General features: G+C 43.3%; 3 pseudogenes; 1 reads left to right on the top strand and 2 right to left on the bottom strand.

The window, feature by feature from the left end:
* Positions 1-1,265: 1,265 nt before the first annotated feature.
* Positions 1,266-5,005, top strand: LOC147429700 (uncharacterized; annotated as a pseudogene).
* Positions 5,006-6,278: 1,273 nt separating this feature from the next.
* Positions 6,279-13,769, bottom strand: LOC147429699 (uncharacterized; annotated as a pseudogene).
* A 926-nt stretch (positions 13,770-14,695) lies between these two features.
* Positions 14,696-15,361, bottom strand: LOC147429698 (geranylgeranyl pyrophosphate synthase, chloroplastic-like; annotated as a pseudogene).
* Positions 15,362-18,729: the final 3,368 nt, after the last annotated feature.

Here is an 18,729-nt window from a genome sequence, read left to right as displayed (position 1 = left end):
TTTCCATTCATTGATAGGATAAGTGGTAGAATTTGCTTCCATCCATGTGTCAATGGAGCCCAACTTAGATAAATGATGGACATTGAAATTGAACCCCCCATACTACAACAGATCATAAGTTGAGCAAATGATAGAAAAAAACACTATCCATTTTGTAAAATAGCATAGGTGTGGGATAGGTTGAGATATGGAGAGATCTTTTTGAGGGAGCTCTTCCCATATTTTTACTCAACTGAACAAAAATAATAAAAATCTCTCTCAAGAAGCTCCCTTCTGGAGCGAGGTTCTCTCTCTCTCTCTCTCTCTCTCTCTCCCCCTATCTCTCTCTCTCTATCTCCCTATCTCTCTCTCTCTCTCATACATACATACATACATACATACATATATATATTCCTCTCTCTCTCTCATTATCATCTACTCATGGCTAGCCCTCTCTCAGTCTCACCTTTCGTTTGCAATGCCTTACTCCACTCTCCTGCACTCAGGCTCATGCCCCATGGCATATTCTACAAGACAACCCCCAACTCACAACCCTTCTTAGCCTTGGCGGATCCCCTATAAATAGCCTTCCTTCTATTCTCTACAGCAGCCCCTTGCAACCTCGTTTTCTTCCATCCTTTGGCCCCCCTTTTTCTAGGCTCCTAAAGCCTTCCTTCAACCACAACCTTAGTTTCCCTAAAGTCCCCGAAGGTACTTCCCTCTTTTGAAACCTCTAGTGTAGCTGCATCCCCCCCCCTCCTCGTCACTATGTGGCACGGCTAAATTCCAGAGGGGATCTATGGTGGGAAAGGAAAGCGGGAAGCGAAACATAATCCTAGCCGTCCGGCGAATCGGTGAACTAGGGGTGAACTAGGATATGGTGAACTAGGGGTGAACTGGGGTGGAAAAGCAAATTGCATGTCTTTTTAGGAAGATTGATTAATGATTGGAGGTGAACTTGGGGTAAACTAGGCTTGAAAAGTAGATTTGCACATAATCCAAGGATAGTTAAAGGGCATTCATTATTACTTTGAGAAGGCACACTTTAAAAAGCCAAACCTTCACATAGGGGGACTCTAATGTGCACGTATAGTGAGGAGAGAGAGCTTTGAAATTAGTGAACTAACAGTAAACTAGGGTGAACTAGAGGTAAACTAAGGTTTTTGTACTTCACCATAGTGAACTAGGGGTGAACTAAGGGTAAACTAGTGGTGAACTTGGCCTCGCCTGTAAATGTGGGTTCACAGAGGTGAACTAAGGATGAACTAAACTCGGCTTCCTACAATATGGAATCACTTGAAGACCATGTGGGCAACGAGATCATATCGGACCTAGAGTGGGAGAGTGACTCAAGCAGTAGCAACACATGTGATCAAGCTAGTGACTCTCCGAGCTCCTTTGAAGGTGATGAAGTCATATCGCGGAGGACACAAACAAGGTTACCTTCCTTCGATCCACTAGCATATGTTTCTCCTATTTTCTATTCTTTTTAAAGGAGTACTTATGAGTTGATGAAGAATGTGATTAGGGATGACACTTTAATCACCTTGGCAGCTCTTAAATCTTGTGATGCTAGAGGGGTTCTAGATTTGGGTAGATGGAGAAAAATGAAGGAAGGTTTGTGCTTGGGACCTTTTGAAGATGGCATGAGTTCTCTTTGTTTACCCTCATCATCTTCAAAGCTCAAGATATCTTATCTCTAAGAATGGGGGAACATTGTCCAAGGTTGCCACACAAAGGGGTATGAACAAAATCACTTGGGGATAGAAGATACCATTAGAACGATCAAGTTAGAGTGGTGTGTGGACATTAGAAGACATGGGATTCCACTTGACTATGTGAAGGACCTTCTCAGTGCTTGTGAGTGTAACATATGGAAGGAATACTTAGAGGAATGCAATAGTGCCAAAAGAAAGCATACATATGTGCGTTTTCCGCATCACAAAAGTGTAGATGTATTAGAAGTAAAAGCAGCTTTGGTGGATATTATGGTTGAGCATAAAGTGAAACTTGTTATGGTCCGTTCGAGTAAGAACCATGGTATCTCTAAGACCACTATCGATTACATTTGTCATAGAGGTGGACAACCCCATAATAAAGGTACCAAAAAGAGGCTTAGAAAAACAAAGAAGTGTGGATGCCCTTTCAAAGTCAAAGTAGAATATCTTGATGGTAACAAAAAGGCATCCATTTTGTTGTTTCCTCTTCATGAAGGACATACCCCTGGTAGTCGTGAGGATTTATACCACTTACCTGTCCACCCAAATGTGATTGAGTGTTGTATGGAAGATCTTTTTGATGTTGGAAATGCACGAAGTGTTGCAAAGATGTCCTTATCAAAAGAGCAATTACATTATGAACGGTCTTCTTTTGTTGATCAAGTGACCTTCAGATTCTTTATGATACAAAGGGAAGTTTCAATGATGTCATTTCAAATACGAAATCAAGGTATTTACTGGGCTATCTCTTTGATTCAAGTACACTTTGTAATTTCTAGTGGTGAAACTAATGCATTTTATGTATACTTCTCATTTTGTGCTCCAAGGAAAACTTTCTAAGGATGATTGGACATGTATGTTGACCGAGGCTACAATGCTAAAGAAGCAGGGAAAGGTATCCATAATATATTGTGCTCGTTTGTGAGAGTTGTAGTGACCAAAAGCTGTTTGAGCATAATGCCTATTGAAGCTTTTTTTGTGAAAACATGTAGGTGTGCTACTACCAACCTTACAATCCTCATGCAACAAATGATAGTGAAAAGCCCTTTATTCTTATCATTCAAGACCAATGGATGTTGGAAATGGCTATGCGATTCTCTCAGCATAACTCATGGGCTATTGATAGCACTTTTAAGACAAATGCATTTGGGCTACCACTATATGCCGCTGTCTTGCCAAACCAACATGGTTTGGGTATTCCAATTTGGTTTATGATGTGCTCTAATGACCCAGGCTCATACCATGAGAGGATAGCATTAGAGATAACATTATCTACAATCCTATCTAGAATGGGGAATGTTAGACCTACCGCCCTTGTCATTGACAAATCTGCTTTAGAGCTTGAAGCATTCTCAAAGGTCATGAGTGGAGATGAATATTGTTGGCATTCTTATGAAATGGGACCCCGAGAGCAACGTTTTTGCCACATTATTGTGTGTTGGTTCCACACAAAGAAAGCATGGGTGGAAAATCTTCTTCCAAAGGTTTGTGGACTCTTCTTTGTGAATGCAATGCATGTGTGGGTCTCTATGCACCTTGATAACCAATTGTTATTTTATTTTGTAGGTACCAAAGGAGCTCCAAGATCATCTTTATTCATCAATGACAACACTTATGCATGCCTTCAACGAAGTAGAATTTGAGAATCACTACCAAGAACTTCTTCAACACTATGCAACTCATGTTAATGTGTAGAGGTATGTGACAAATGGTTGGTGTGGACGTGACTGCCCATGGCGCAAAAGATGGCCCAAGTTTGGTCGTTTATTCAACTATGGAAATGTTGACACTACCAACTTAGTGGAGAGATTGTGGCAATACATAAAGTATACCTTATTAGACGCGCGGATCAATAGATGGATTGTGGATCTCTTGCATGCTATTGTGGGTGATTCAACAACAGGCACTAGAATGGGTGGTACTTTATTAGAGTTCTTTAAACAAAAACAAGAAATAGGTAAGACAAGCCCTCATGGATTGATTTCTCTCTTTGTTATGAAAGAGGAACCCTAAACTTGATTTGGTATTGTTACTCTAGTTGACTCGGGCCACTACAACATCCAGGGCTCTTCAAAGCAACACACTACGCGATTACATGGTGGGGAGAAAATACTACAACAGTACGAGGGTGATCCTTCCACCTTGGAAATTGTGAATGAGATGACACTATTATTCAAGGTTCGAAGTATTTCTAATACAAGCCACTGGCATCATGTGAGCATGCAATGCAACTACTGTGATTGCCCAGATTGGGCAAGCGGGTGTAAACACCTATATGCACTTCACCTAATCATAAAAAAGTACTTTCCACACTTGTATCCCTTCATTCCAACTGTGGATAATGAGCATGCCGTTGATAAAGATCTCCAGAACACAGAAGATATCAATGAATATTTTGCAGGCAACTCAATTGAGGATGGGGTTGATGATAATGAGGTCTTGAAATGTGTAAGCGAGGTCAGAAGCATACTTACAAGGATTGAAGAAGGCTTGAAGGACAATGATCCGGCTCAAAAAGCAGTCTTGTTACGTGAACTCAACATTTGCAAGGATACCTTACTAAAGACCTCGCCATTGAAGGTGATTGAGATGCCTATGAGAGGAAGTATACGGCAAATACAAGCACATGTGACTCAAACAAGACTTGGGCATGGGAAGAGGCCACAAGAAGTGGAGCCAAATATAGAGGTTTATGAAGCAGGGACATCCCAACCAACAAAGCGAACTCACGTAACTGGTATATTGTGAAGGAAACATCAACGTGGCAGGTCTCGAGTCCAATTTCATGAGACACCACGAATTTGGTGTCCACATTGTTGCACCAAAACATTCATGGTTGACCCTAGGGTTACCATTACATGTGCAACTTGCCATGCATTATTGCCTTTATTGTCACAACATACCCTTCCAGATGGAGAGACCTACCTAATAGATAAACATGTGAGAATATGTGATATCCCAACAAATGTAGTATGCAAGATTATTTCTTGTACATCGAGAGAAAACCCAACAGATGAGAGAGACTTTACAATGGTTCAAGACAATGGTGAAGTTCTCCGTAATGTGTTTGCATCCCAATGGAGGCTTGTGCTCGTATGATGGATCCATTTTGGTCATGTATATTATTTGGTTTAATCAAGGTTTATGTCTATTTCACTTCTAGTTACACTTGTCTTGATACTCTTCCATTCAATATATGAATTTACATTTGGTTTGCAATATGGTATGCTCTAGGAATTTTTGTGATATGGTATGCTCTAGGAATTTTTGTGGTGCTCACACCAAATCAACCCCTAGTTCACCCTTAGTTCACTTTTAGTTCACCCTTAGATTACCCCTAGTTCACCCTTGTCAGGCCAAAAACAATGCTCATCCCTAGTTCATTCCTAGTTCACCCTTAGTTCACCACTGTAGGGAAAAAGCTCATGCTCTCGGGAATCATTCTTAGATTAGGTCCCTAGTTTATCCCTAGTTCACTCCTAGTTCACCCTTAGTTCACCACTACATGGCCAAAACCATCCTCTCGGGAATCATTCTCAGATTTCCTCCCTAGTTCACCCCTAGTTCACCCCTAGTTCACCATACTGTAGTTAGACTAGTTCACCCCTAGTTCACCCTTAGTTCACCACCGCAAGGCCCAAAACCATCTTCTCGGGAATCATTCTCAGATTTCCTCCCTAGTTCACCCCTAGTTCACCATACTGCAGTTAGACTTGGTCACCCCTAGGTCACCCCTAGTTCACCCTTAGTTCACCATTGCTAGGCCCAAAACCATCCTCTCGGGAATTATTCTCAGATTTCCTCCCTAGTTCACCCCTAGTTCACCATTAGTTCACCCCTAGTTCACCTTACTGCAGTTTGATCTGGTCCCTAGTTCACCCTTTGTGCACTCTTAGCTCACCCTTGGGTCATCCCTTATGCCTAGTTTGTATCACAAATGGAGGCTTGGTTGTCATGTAATTTGCATTACCTTAGTTCAGGGCTTGGCTCCTTATATTTTGTAGCATATCCTCGTTACCATTTGAGCTTTTTACCCCTACAATAATTGGTCTATCGTTGTCATGTAATTTGCATTACCTTAGTTCAAGACTCGGCTCATTATAGTTTGTAGCAATTCTTCATTACCATTTGAGCCTTTTACCCCTACAATAATCGGTCTATCATTTTGTGTTGATCACCCCATTTCTCGCAAGATTGATCTTCACTCTTAGAGAATTAGAATCGATCTTAACACATCATTTCTTACATGCTCACATATTATTTTTTACGTCATAACACATCATTTCTCATATCTGGACACATCATTTCTCACATCATAACACATCATTTCTCACATAGCAAGAGTAGATGCATAGAGAGACATATTGGAGGAACCAAGATGGATTATATTGCACTATGCTCTCAAAAATTACATCTCAAAAGCTACATCACAAAAGTTTTTCATATAATAACGCGATTTCCAACGCATGGGATAAAAAAGAGATTCTGCATAGATATCCTAGTATGGGGTGTCCAAAACACATCATCCTTGCACTCCATCAAGTCCTAGAGACTTTTTGCTCCATGCTATAAGCTCCTCTTTTAGCCTTTGAACGGATTGGTGCTTGAACCAAGTCTTTGTGAGCTGTACATCAAACATAGAGAGTTAGTGAACCATGTAAATCACTAAAAAATAGACCATCACATAAAGTTAAGTGTTTTTTCAATGAAAAACATTTACATACCCAGCTCTTTGATCGTTTGCCAAAGGCCCCAGCAATAAGATGCTTCATATAAGCCATGACATAAAACCCACAATCATGGGAATTTGGTTGACGAGGAACCTAAAGACATGCATCAATTTTCAATAGTGAAAAATCATATAAATTGATCTTATCAACATGACAACACATGCGTACAACACTTGAGCCATTGACACACCTCAGGTATTTCTAGTGGTGAAAGTCCTTTTCTTGGTTTTGCCATGAACTCTTTCAAACCCTCGTTCGAACAATTGTGAGATAGAATCTCAAGAACCCTACAAGGAAAGCTTTTAGATCCAACTCTCACCCAATAACCTTTATATTCCTTACCACATACATACCTATAAACACTAGCAAGATAGGTTGTGCCATTAGAATCCGGCAATGAATTGAAGTACATGATAGCATGTGAATCCCATGGAAATTTGTCAAGCTTTTTGAAGTGATTGTTGAAGATGACATAAAGGACCCAATGGTTCCTTAAACAAGACATAAATATACAACAAATTAAGCATGACAACCAAAGGTACATCACATCACTTTCAAGCTAAAAGAAAGTGAATAAAGAATACCTACTAACTATTGGTAGAAAAAGGAACCAATGTTGAGACATATCTAAACCTTGCAAGTAATTCTTGATAACTCCAATGTCTTCATGGTGACGTAGTGTAACATAGTCATACCATAAACTATCCATGAACTAGACTTTGTCTAAAATCTCTTTAGGCAATGTGTTTTCTATCCAACTATCACCATAAAAAACAAAGACATTGCGTTGAAAACTTGCATAATACACGAAATATTTTTGAAAGCATAGAAATGAGCTTTAAGCTATACTTACATCATAAACAAGTTCATTGTTTTTGTGGAAGCTTTGGCATGAGAAATATCTTCAAGCATTTTCATGTCCACTTCCGAAATTATATTAAATTGATGAGATATAAAGTGAATCGATGATCCACTTTCAAAACTATATGTCAAAGCAAATTCAAACATTAACAAATGATAGAGAATGTCAAACCTTTAGAGGATGGTAATATTCACCTTGCTTTTATGGACTCGTTGCCATTACTACTACTTCCTTCCAAGTTAATTCCCCCGTTGTTTATCACCAAAGCAAGTGGCATGTCACCTTTGCAAAGAGGAGAGTCACTAATTTGGATTTGCTTTGACGAACCAATGGTCACCCGAATCTAAAGTATATTCACCAGATCAAGAGAAGCTAAGTAACATTATTTACTATATGCATGATTAATATGACTACACGAACAAAGTTTTACCCGTTTTCCTCTTTGAATGGACAACGAATTTTCAAGCAAGGAAGCACCTAGCGGTATGGGAGTACCCTCTATGAATTTCATTTTTTTTCCTTGCTTCACGAGTGCAAACAAAGGACCATGATCATCATCCAATTTGAGATTTGGCTACAAGACATGCAACTCATTTGACACCAAAACATCATGCAATACAATTAGTCATTTAAATAACGACACTACATGCGACATACCGGAGTACATGCTTGCTCAATATCAACTTTCTCTTCTACCTTTTTGTCCTCTACGTTTTCCTCTTCCTTATGTATTTTTCCACCGGGGTTACGCTTCTAAAAAGAGTCGAGAGCGTAGAGCAAAAAAAACTTAATCCTTATAACAAATAAAAATTGATGATTGCGATATATATGCTTACATTCATTTCAAAGCCACCATCAATCCGTTTTTGTATAGCCGCCATGCGTGCATCTTTTGTGCTCATGTAGTCCCCTAATGAATTGGCCATTTCTATTTGTACAAAAGCTTTTTTCGATCCATTTGCTAGCTTCTCACTCTCATCGAAAGCATTCCATTTCCGGAGCAAGGACTTCTCCCTCCCTTGTAAAAACTTTGATTTGTTTCTCTCGAATGTAGACATGTAGTAGTGTTAGTGTGTATAGGCGCTTCACCAGGGGCACTTTTCTCCCATTGGGTTTTTCCCCCTGGACATCCGGTGTGAAAGGACACCTTATCTCTTAGGGTTTCATATAAGCTTTGTAGCTCTGAGTTTGTATATACTATTATTCCAATACAGAGAGAGAGACTACAGAGATCTCGTACACAAGCTCTGTGTCTTCTCCTTCTCCATCTTCTTCCTACTCTGAGTTGTTGTCTTCCTTCTGTTTCCTGTTTCATCATCTTCAACAATTGGTATCAGAGCAAGGTGATTTCCAGAGCCTCTACTTGCGTTTTCGCGTCCGCGCGCGCAATCGTAGTTTTCAGGCAGTTTTCGGAAAATTTGTTCGTGGGAGCATCCTCGACGTTCCGGGAGTATTCTGAGCAGGTGACCTAGGGTTTTACCCCCCTTTCAAAGCCGTTCAAGCCCTCAGAATTTTGTTCTGAGCAGCGTAGCAGAAGTTACTTTTCGGAGGCGTTTAGATCAAGAGGGTGTGCTTTCTGACAGATTTTCTTCAGGTAAACAGTTCTTTTGGGAAGCAGCTTGTCTTAGCTTTGTGCTGAGATTTTGAGTAGAGTTTTGCTTGGATTGGAGAGGAGATTTGTGAATCTCTTGGAGGTTCTTTTGCTCTCTTGTGTGCATCTACAGTATGGCTCAATCTACGGAGAAAGAGATTTTTGGTGCGTTTACATCCGAAGACAAATTGGATGGTACCAACTATTCTCTTTGGTCTTTTATGGCCAAAAATGTTTTGGTTGGTAAAGGATTGTGGGATTATGTATCTGGAGATGAAGTTCGTCCAGGTAGCATTGCACATGCCACGCCTGGTCGTGGTGCAGCTGTTGGTGCAGGACCCTCACAAGTCACTCCAGAGCAAAAGAGATGGGATACTAAAGATGCACAGGCTATGGCTGTGATTGCCTTAACCATAAAGAGGACAATCACACCACATATCAGATCTTGCAGAACTTCTAAGGATGCTTGGAACACTCTGTAAGCTATGTTTGGAGGAAGAAACGCTGCCAGAATAGAGTTTTTGAAGAAACAACTTGACAAAATACAGATGGATGAAGGTGACGATATTGTCGAGCATCTTACAAAAATCAGGGATCTTAAAGAGCAATTGCTTAGCATTGATGAAGTGATTCCAGAGAAGGACTTGGTTTCCAAAACACTCAATTCACTACCACCATCTTATTTGACTTTTCAGACTTCTTTGACTCTGTCTTTGCGAGCTAATCCTGACCCTCTTCATTTTGAAGAGTTAGTGGCTTTGCTATTGCAGGAGGATCAATCACGTAAGAACAAGTCTTTACAGGTGGATGGTATGGATCATGCTCTTGTTGTACAGAACAAAAACAGGGGTAAAGAGAGTGCTCATCACTCCAAGTCTAGTGCAGGACAGTCTTCAGAGAAGTCTAAAGGTGATTCCGACAAGTCCAAGAAGAAAGGTAAATGTCACTACTGCAAGAAACCTGGTCACTACATTAGTGAGTGTAAAAAGCGAATTGCTAAAGAAAAGAAGAAAGAGTCAAGTTTGGTTGTTTCAGCTTCTGGTGATTCTTCTACAGCTAAAGAAGAGTCTGCAAACTTTGTGCAGGATTCTTATGCTTTTGTAGTATGTTCAGATTTTTCTGCTTACAGTGTTGACAAGACACAAATGATTTGGTACTTTGATAGTGGTGCATCCAGGCATATTACTTCAAGGAAGGATTTGTTTTGTTCATTGGATGTAGCTCCAGCAGGAAAGAAGGTGACATGTGCAAATAATGCTTCTTATCCAATCAAAGGCGTTGGTAAGATTTTGATTACCATTTCAGATGGTTCATATTTATGCTTGCCAGATGTCTTATATGTTCCAGGGATCAAGAAGAATTTGTTATCTGTATCCTCTCTTGCAAAAAATGGTCTTTGGGTCATTTTTGAGGATGACAGATGTGTTGTACGAGATCGAGAGAATGGTTATTCTATTATCACTACAGGTACGCTGGACAATGGACTATTTGTGCTAGATCGTTATGAAAAGCAGATTCAGGTATGTATTGCAGAAACAAAGACTCAGGCCATGCAGGATGCTGAGTTGTGGCATGCTAGATTTGGGCATGTTGGTTATGGCAGTTTGATGACTTTACAACGTCATAATATGGTGCATGATTTGTCTTTATTGGAGATGCCACCAAGACATGTATGTGAAGGTTGTGTTCTTGGAAAGATGCATAGATTTGCATTTTCACAAGATGGTTCAGTTAGAGCGACACGAAAGTTGCAGCTTGTACACAGTGATGTATGTGGTCCTATGAGGACGCCATCTTTGGGAAACAACCTTTATTTTGTGACCTTCATTGATGACTTTTCCAGGTTTTGTTGGGTGTATCCACTCAAAGCAAAGTCAGACGTGTTTGCAGTTTTTCAACATTATGTCGCCATGGTTGAAAATGAAACAAGTTGCAAAGTACTGACTCTTCGTACCGATCGAGGAGGTGAATACATGTTAGGTGCATTTAAGGATTTTTTGGGAAAGAAAGGCATTAAACACCAATGCACTATGCCATACACACCACAACAGAATGGTGTTGCAGAAAGGAAGAACAGGTCTTTAATGGAGACAGCTAGATGTATGCTCAAGGCTAAGAGTTTGCCTCATAAGCTATGGATGGAGGCAGTTGCTTGTGCAGCACATGTTTTGAACAGGTGTCCTACTCGTGCCTTGAAGACCATTACTGCATATGAAGCTTGGTATGACAAAAAACCTTCAGTTAGTTATCTTCGTGTTTTTGGTTGTCTTGCTTATGCTCACATCCCTCAGCAGTTACGTGGGAAGCTTGATGATAAGGCAATCAAATGTATATTTGTGGGGTACAGTAGTGGAAGTAAAGGTTATAGACTTTACAATCCTGCTACAAACAAGATTTTTGAAAGTCGTGATGTAATTTTTGCAGAAACTACTGCTCAACCTATGGTTGCTTTTGATGTACCTCATATGCAGACACATGATGTATTTGAAGGTTTGCTTCCTTCTTTTGTGGAGAATCAAGAATCACAACAGGTTGATAATATTGATCAATCTTTTGATCAGCATGTGACACCTCATGATGTAGAGGAAATTGTGCGTGAAGAGCAAGAAGTTCTCAGGGAAGAAAGAACCTTGCCTAAATGGGTTCAGAAAACTTTGCAGGATAGCAAGTTGGATGCACCGTTGCCACGAAAAACACGTGCTGGTACTACTTTTGGCAGAGAGCAAGTAGATTTGGCTTGCTTTAGCACTCTTTGTGATGCAGATGAGCCTGATTCATTTGAACAAGCTTTAGAGTGTGTTCAGTGGAAAGATGCTATGCAGCAAGAAATTGATTCTATTCATAAGAATCATACATGGGATCTAGTGGACTTGCCTACAGGTAAAAAGCCTATTGGTACAAAGTGGGTTTTTAAGGTAAAAAGGAAACAAGATGGTACTGTCGACAGGTACAAAGCAAGGCTTGTGGCAAAAGGCTATGCGCAACAGAAAGGCATAGATTATGATGAAACCTTTGCTCCTACTTCTCGTGCGTCCACAGTTAGATCACTAGTTGCAATTGCTGCTCATCATGGTTGGAAAGTGCATCAGTGATTTGCAGGAACAAGTTTATGTAAGTCAACCAAGTGGTTTTATTGTAAAAGGTCAAGAGCAAAAGGTATGTAGATTGTGTAAAGCTTTGTATGGTCTCAAACAGGCTCCAAGAGCATGGTATGAGAAGATACATACTTATTTGATTGGCCAGGGATTTCAGAATAGTCCAACAGAAAGTACTTTGTATGTCAAAAAGAGAGATGGAGTTCTCATTATGCTAACACTTTATGTGGATGATATGCTTCTTACATGCAATAGTGCAAATGAAATTGAAGCGTTTAAAGATGCTTTGAGAAAAACCTTTGAGATGTCTGATCTTGGTTTGCTACATTATTACTTGGGTATTCAGTTTGTGCAATCAGAGGATGGCATATACATGTTGCAGGAAAAATATTTGCATAAAATTTTGGACAAGTTTGGTATGCAAAATTGTAAGCCAATCTCTACACCCGTAGAAACTGGATCAAAGTTGAGCATGCATGATGCTGGAGAAACTTTTGATGTACATACTTATGCAGCAACGATTGGTTGCTTGATATATTTGGCAGGCAACACTCGTCCAGACATTCAATTTGGGGTTTCACAAGCAAGCAGATTTATGCACAGCCCAGGTATGCATCATTGGCAGGCTGTGAAGCGCATACTTCGTTACCTTTCAGGTACCCCTAATCTTGCCATGTTCTTTCCAAGGGGGGATATGTATGGAAAGCACAGTTCTATGCAGCTTCTTGGTTACAGCGATTCAGATTGGGCTGGTGATTTTGACACACGACATTCCACAAGTGGCAATTGTTTTTTCTTGGGAAATGCATGTATATCTTGGCTAAGCAAGAAGCAACCCACAGTGGCTACATCAACTTATGAAGCTGAGTGCAGGGCAGCTTTCACGGCAACAGTTGATTGTGTATGGATACGCAGGTTATTGGCAGATCTTTGTGAGTGTCAACAGGCACCCACTACCATTTTCACTGACAGTCAGAGTGCTATGGCAGTTGCAAGGAATCCAGTATTTCATGCAAGAACAAAGCACATAGAGGTTCACTACCACTATGTCAGGGAAAGGCTACATGCAGGGGAGATCACACTAACTTACTGTCCTACACAGGATAACATTGCAGATCTATTTACGAAGGCGTTATCACGAGAAAAGTTTGAAGCTTTCCGAAAAGCTTTGGGCTTACTCTCATACACATGATGATCTGCTACCTTGTACGGATTCACACTATCACTACAGGGGGGATTTGTAGACATGTAGTAGTGTTAGTGTGTATACGCGCTTCACCAGGGGCACTTTTCTCCCATTGGGTTTTTCCCCCTGGACATCCGGTGTGAAAGGACACCTTATCTCTTAGGGTTTCATATAAGCTTTGTAGCTCTGAGTTTGTATATACTATTATTCCAATACAAAGAGAGAGACTACAGAGATCTCGTACACAAGCTCTGTGTCTTCTCCTTCTCCATCTTCTTCCTACTCTGAGTTGCTGTCTTCCTTCTGTTTCCTGTTTCATCATCTTCAACATCAAACTTATAAGCCGCATCCTTGAAGCGCACCTTTGATTGCTTCTCGTATGTGTTTGCCCTTGACGAAGTCCGATTCATCAGGCCTCGAGGTCGACCACCCTTGCGTAGAGGGATATCACACTCGATGCCATGATCATCTCGCAGATGGTCCATCATATCAACCCTCTTCTCGTAACATATTTTGTTAGATCGGCACTCTTCCGTTGCAATGCATTGCCGAGTTTTTCTCCCATTGTCACGCACGATTTCGATATAGAGCGACTTCGCATCTTCCATCTCCAAGGATTGTTTATTTGCGAGCTTCTTGAAGCGGGACGCTTAATCGATTGCACTCCCCCTAAAGCTTAAGGTATGGTATTAGGCTTAATGCACAGAGCTCCCGGAGCATATGAAACTATGGTATGATTTGCAATGCTTCAATGCTCAAATAAAGTAAAGCTTAAATAAGGTAATAAGCAGGTAATAAGCACGGGCGCATGAAGCGAGGCCTGCAGGCATCGAAGGCGGGAGTATGGAGAGCAGGAGGAAAGCCTGGTTTTTGAACCATGGGAGCAAGGTTGTGCCGTGGCTAAACCGAACTAGGGGTGCACACTTGCTAAACCAGGTAGTGCAAGGTGAACTGCCTTGGCAGGGGCTCGAGTTGGCGGCGTAGGAGTGACGCAGGACCCGCAGGATATAGAGAGCTGCAGGCGTGAACTGCCTTGGCAGGGGCTCGGACGGTAGTGCAAGGTGAACTACCTTGGCAGGGGCTCAAGCTGGAGGCCGAGGAGGACGCAGTACCCGCAGGATACAACTAGCTGCCTTGGTGAACTGCCTTGGCAGGGGCTCGCGCTAGAGGAACGAAGAGCACGCAGGATACGAAGGGGAGGAGAACGCAGGCAGGGAGGCACGCAAGGCGAAAAGAAGCAGGCCCGTAGTTCACCGAGGCGTAGTTCACCGAGACGCAGTTCACCAGAGCATTGAATGCTCATGCTCCCCTTCATTCAGTGCGCCGCCATCCCCTGAACCGAGGTCCCCCCCCAATCGGACGGCTCTCATCCCCCCTACTCCCCCAGCCCTCGATCTCCTCTGAAATTCAACCGTGCCATATAGTGACGAGGCCCCCCCCCCCCCCCCCCCCCCCTCCACTCTCTCTCTCTCTCCATCAGAGTAATATAAGAAATAAGGTAAATTCAAATGAACAAAGTAATTGTATAACCAATCTAGTTTTTTTGGTTGGAAATATATTATGTGAGTCCATACAAAGGAGCCGCTTTGGCTTCACCAAAGTCCTTAATCTGAGACAAAGCCTTTTGTTTCAGCTCCAGAGCATATTCATCAAGCCCAAGGAGTTTTGGGTAGGTGGCCTTGTATGCAATCAAGTCCTTGCCCACTATCTTTTTGAGCTCTTCTGATGACCTTGTGACATCCAAAATATCGTCTACCACTTGAAAGAGAAGTCCATTACATCAAGAAAATATCATGAGCTTTTCCATTTGCTCATCTGTAGCACCTCCCAATATTGCTTCGCTCACAATCAAGCACCAGTCTTGTGAAGGTGAATAAACACCAGCATATCAAGATACATAGTCTCATTCCTTTCATTAGCAACATCGACTACCTGGCCTGCAGTTAGGCCCTGAGGACTAATGGCCTTGGAAACTTCTCCAATTGCCTTGACAACTTTGCCTGAGAGAACTTCTTTGGTGTCTCTAGCTATGTGCTCGGATCCAAACACAAGCAATGCATCACCGGCCATCACTGATGTGTATTCGCAAAGACCTTGTGGTTTGTAGGCTTTCCACGCTTGTGTGGCTAGCGGCAAGGCTGTTGGAGAAGGTGGATGAGAAGGAGGATGAGGGTACCATGGTGGAAAAGGATGCAGCCATGGGCGGTGAGGAGTCATCTTCTCTCTCTCTCTCTCTCTCTCTCTCTCTCGTGCTAATGTTCAAGTGAGTGCTAGTGCCTCTCTCATGCTAATGTTCAAGTGAGCCTCGCCTCTCTCATGCTGCCTCTCTCATGCTAATGTTCAAGTGAGCGCTACATTAGCATGAGAGATGCAGCATGAGAGAGGCGAGTGCTCATTTGAATATTAGCATGAGAGAGGCGCTCGTGCAGCCAAAGTTGGTCGAAGCTAAGAGATGGTATATGCCAGGCAAAGGGTGCGGTCGAGTGCAGTGCAGAAGGCTAGGGCAGGTGCCAAGGCCCTAGGCAGCCCAAGGATAGCGGAGGTGTATGCTCGAAGAGTTTTTTAGGCCAAAGGTGTGCTGTAAAGAGCTAAGTAGGTTGGTGGCCTTTTGTGCCCGAGATGCGGATTTTGTGCCTTAGAATGTGGTCTTCAGTGTGCTTTCCAAGCCGGTCCAGATGGCTCATCAAACGGAGCCCCAGTGCTCAAGATATTGCAGTTTAAAGTTGGAGTGTGTAGAAGATCCCCGACGGATAGGGCAGCTGGGGACAGGTGGTCTGGGTTGATGTCATTGCATACATGTGTAGAGCTCGAGTTATGGAGCATGCCTGTCTTTTCGGATTGCAAATCGGAGCTCTGGTTAGCAAGATATGGTCAGTTGAAGATTTTTCGGGGGCCGGGTCTGTGCTCATTGGACTGCATTGGAGGATGTGTCAGTTTTTAGCAGTTTTTTGGCCTCGCCAAGGTTCTCAATGGTAGTGCGCATCATGTGGAGCTAGCACGAATCAATGGTTCATCAAACAGACACTTGGTCAGCAGGATATGGTGAAATTAAATTGGGGGCATTTGGAGATTGAGTACACGCAGATGATTTTCTCAGTTTTGATGGCCTTGAGTAGTGAGCTCAGGGAAGTCCAAAGATGACAAGATTTGTGTATCCTGGAACCAACTCAGTGGAGATCCGGCACGGTTTTGTGGCTCAGCCATCGGACACGGGACTAGTAAGAAGGGGCCAATGGGAGTGTGCTACCAAAGTGGAAAAAAAAGACATTTTCTTATAAAGTGAGGACCCTTGGGGGTGCATTAGAACGAGGAGCCGCCATGTGGCCTGGCGAATGCGCCCACATACAGTGGCAGAGCAGCGGATTGTAGGGTATAAGAGCTGGAGCGCGCAATACCTTGGGCATGTATGAAGCGAGGAGGAGCTCGGAGCTCCATGGCTATGCCGATGGTGGCGACGGCGCCGTGGGCGCTGCTCAAGGCGGAAGCATGGCGGTTTTGGCTAGAGGCGGGGCGGCGCAGGTGGCGTGCCAATTGTGGAGACGGCCTCAACGTCCATGGGCTTGGTGATGACGTAGCACTACCCGGGAGGGGCCCGATCCCGTGGCCAATAATTTGAAGGCCCCCATTTTGGAAAGCCAAGGGGGAAGGGCATTAGCGACATCGCTAATGCCCCCCCCCCGCTTCGAGATAGGGAGTGAGTCCCACAGCACACACACACACACACACACACACACACACAGAGAGAGAGAGAGAGAGAGAGAGAGAGAGAGAGAGAGAGAGAGAGAGAGAGAGAGAGAGAGAGAGAGAGAGAGAGAGAGAGAGAGAGAGAGAGAGAGAGAGAATCGCTAATGCCCCCCCCTGCTTCGAGATAGGGAGTGAGTCCCACAGCAGAGAGAGAGCGAGAGAGAGAGAGAGAGAGAGAGAGAGAGAGAGAGAGAGAGAGAGAGAGAGAGAGAGAGAGAGAGAGAGAGAGAGAGAGAGAGAGAGAGAGAGAGAGAGAGAGAGAGAGAGATAGATAGATAGTTCTATTATCGTCCTGGGAGGTCAAATATGACCTATGGGACCAAATGAACATGTCACGTGGTGTGAGTGGAGTTCATAAGTGACTCTCGATGCTCAAAAATGGCTGAAATGAGCGTCGCAATAGAGAGTCCACATCGTGGTTGGGAGAGGAAGGTATGTAGGGAGAGCTCATGGCTGAATATATGGGGAAAAGAGGACCTAATGTGGTCAAAAGCTGAGCACTCAAGTAGTGTGTGGTACTCACTCTCTCGCACTTGACGAGGGCATAAGGTGCAAAGTCGATGACACTCCTCGCCAGTGCCCCAACGTCCTGTCTCGCAGCGTAGAGAATGGGAGCTAAGACGAATGGAGGCAATGGTGCGGATCGCACTCAACGGGATGGGCTCAAGGATGTAGGAATGGGTTCGGTTACCTCGTTCCGAGAAGAAGAGAGAGAGAGAGAGAGAGAGAGAGAGAGAGAGAGAGAGAGAGAGAGAGAGAGAGAGAGAGAGAGAGAGAGAGAGAGAGAGGGAGAGAGAGGAAAACCCGGAGGTCGTCAAGTGGGCAAAGCCAAGCAAGGCCAAGTGGCCGGACAAAGGGGAAGACCAAAGGAGCAGGGACAACTCTAAGCCAAGGCAGACAAAGTGAACCAAAGAGCAAAAGGGGCCGAGGAGGATTCGGATAGAGGGAGGAGGTCAAAGTCAAAAATTGAGTAGTGCAAGGCTAAGCCCAAAGAGGGTAAAAAAATTGAAGGTCAAAAATAAAAAATAAAAAATGCCAAGGGCAATAGCGACATCGCTAATCCCCCCCCCCCCCCCCCCCCCCCCCCCCCCCCCCCCAAGTGCAAAGAGTGAAGAGGAGAGTAGATGGAGCAAAGCGGTCACCCCTTCCGAAAAGATACCAAAAAAGGGTGCCATATGGACCAATTAAAGGGCAGTTTCCCCAAATTGAACCCCCACCCTATAAAAGTCAAAAATTGATCAAATTAGGGGCTTTTTTGCCTAGTTTTTGTGTCGTTTGGAAGCCTGCAAAGGGGAGCTTTTGGACAGAGGAGTGTGCCTGTCAAGCCCTTTGCATTTTTCTTGTGTAAATGGCCATGGTGATGGCAATGTGAGTTTGTACAAGTGTTTTGTGGAGTGCAATTGAGTCGTTGTTGCCTCGCCTTGCTGTAGTTTCCCCTTCCCCCCTTCTCTTTCTCCTGCTTTCATGGTTCTCTTCGGTGCCGGCTGTGTGGAAGTGTGTGCCCCCCCGGACCAATGGTGTTTTAAGTGAGAGAGTGAGATTGAGTGGTTGTGAGGGTGTGTAAGGGTGGAGACAGGCAGTGGTGGCAAGTGTGCATCATGTGGTGGTTTTGTAGAGTGTGTGAGCAGTGGCAACCGAGCAGGTGGTGGTCTGCTAGTGTGAGTTGTGTGTTTGAAGGTGTTTTCCGAGAGGATAGGGGTGCTGTGAATACCCTGAGCTATAGAGAGGCCCTTGTGTTTGTGCCGGGTGTGTTCCCCCATTCCCCCTCTCCATCTTCTGGTGCTGATGCTCCTAGTTGAGGTTGAAGTGGTGATTTTGGTGATA

Source organism: Adiantum capillus-veneris, chromosome 22 (assembly GCF_014529385.1).
Source record: "Adiantum capillus-veneris isolate H3 chromosome 22, ASM1452938v2, whole genome shotgun sequence".
Taxonomy (NCBI): Eukaryota; Viridiplantae; Streptophyta; class Polypodiopsida; order Polypodiales; family Pteridaceae; genus Adiantum; species Adiantum capillus-veneris.
This window is presented reverse-complemented; position numbering and strand designations above follow the sequence as displayed.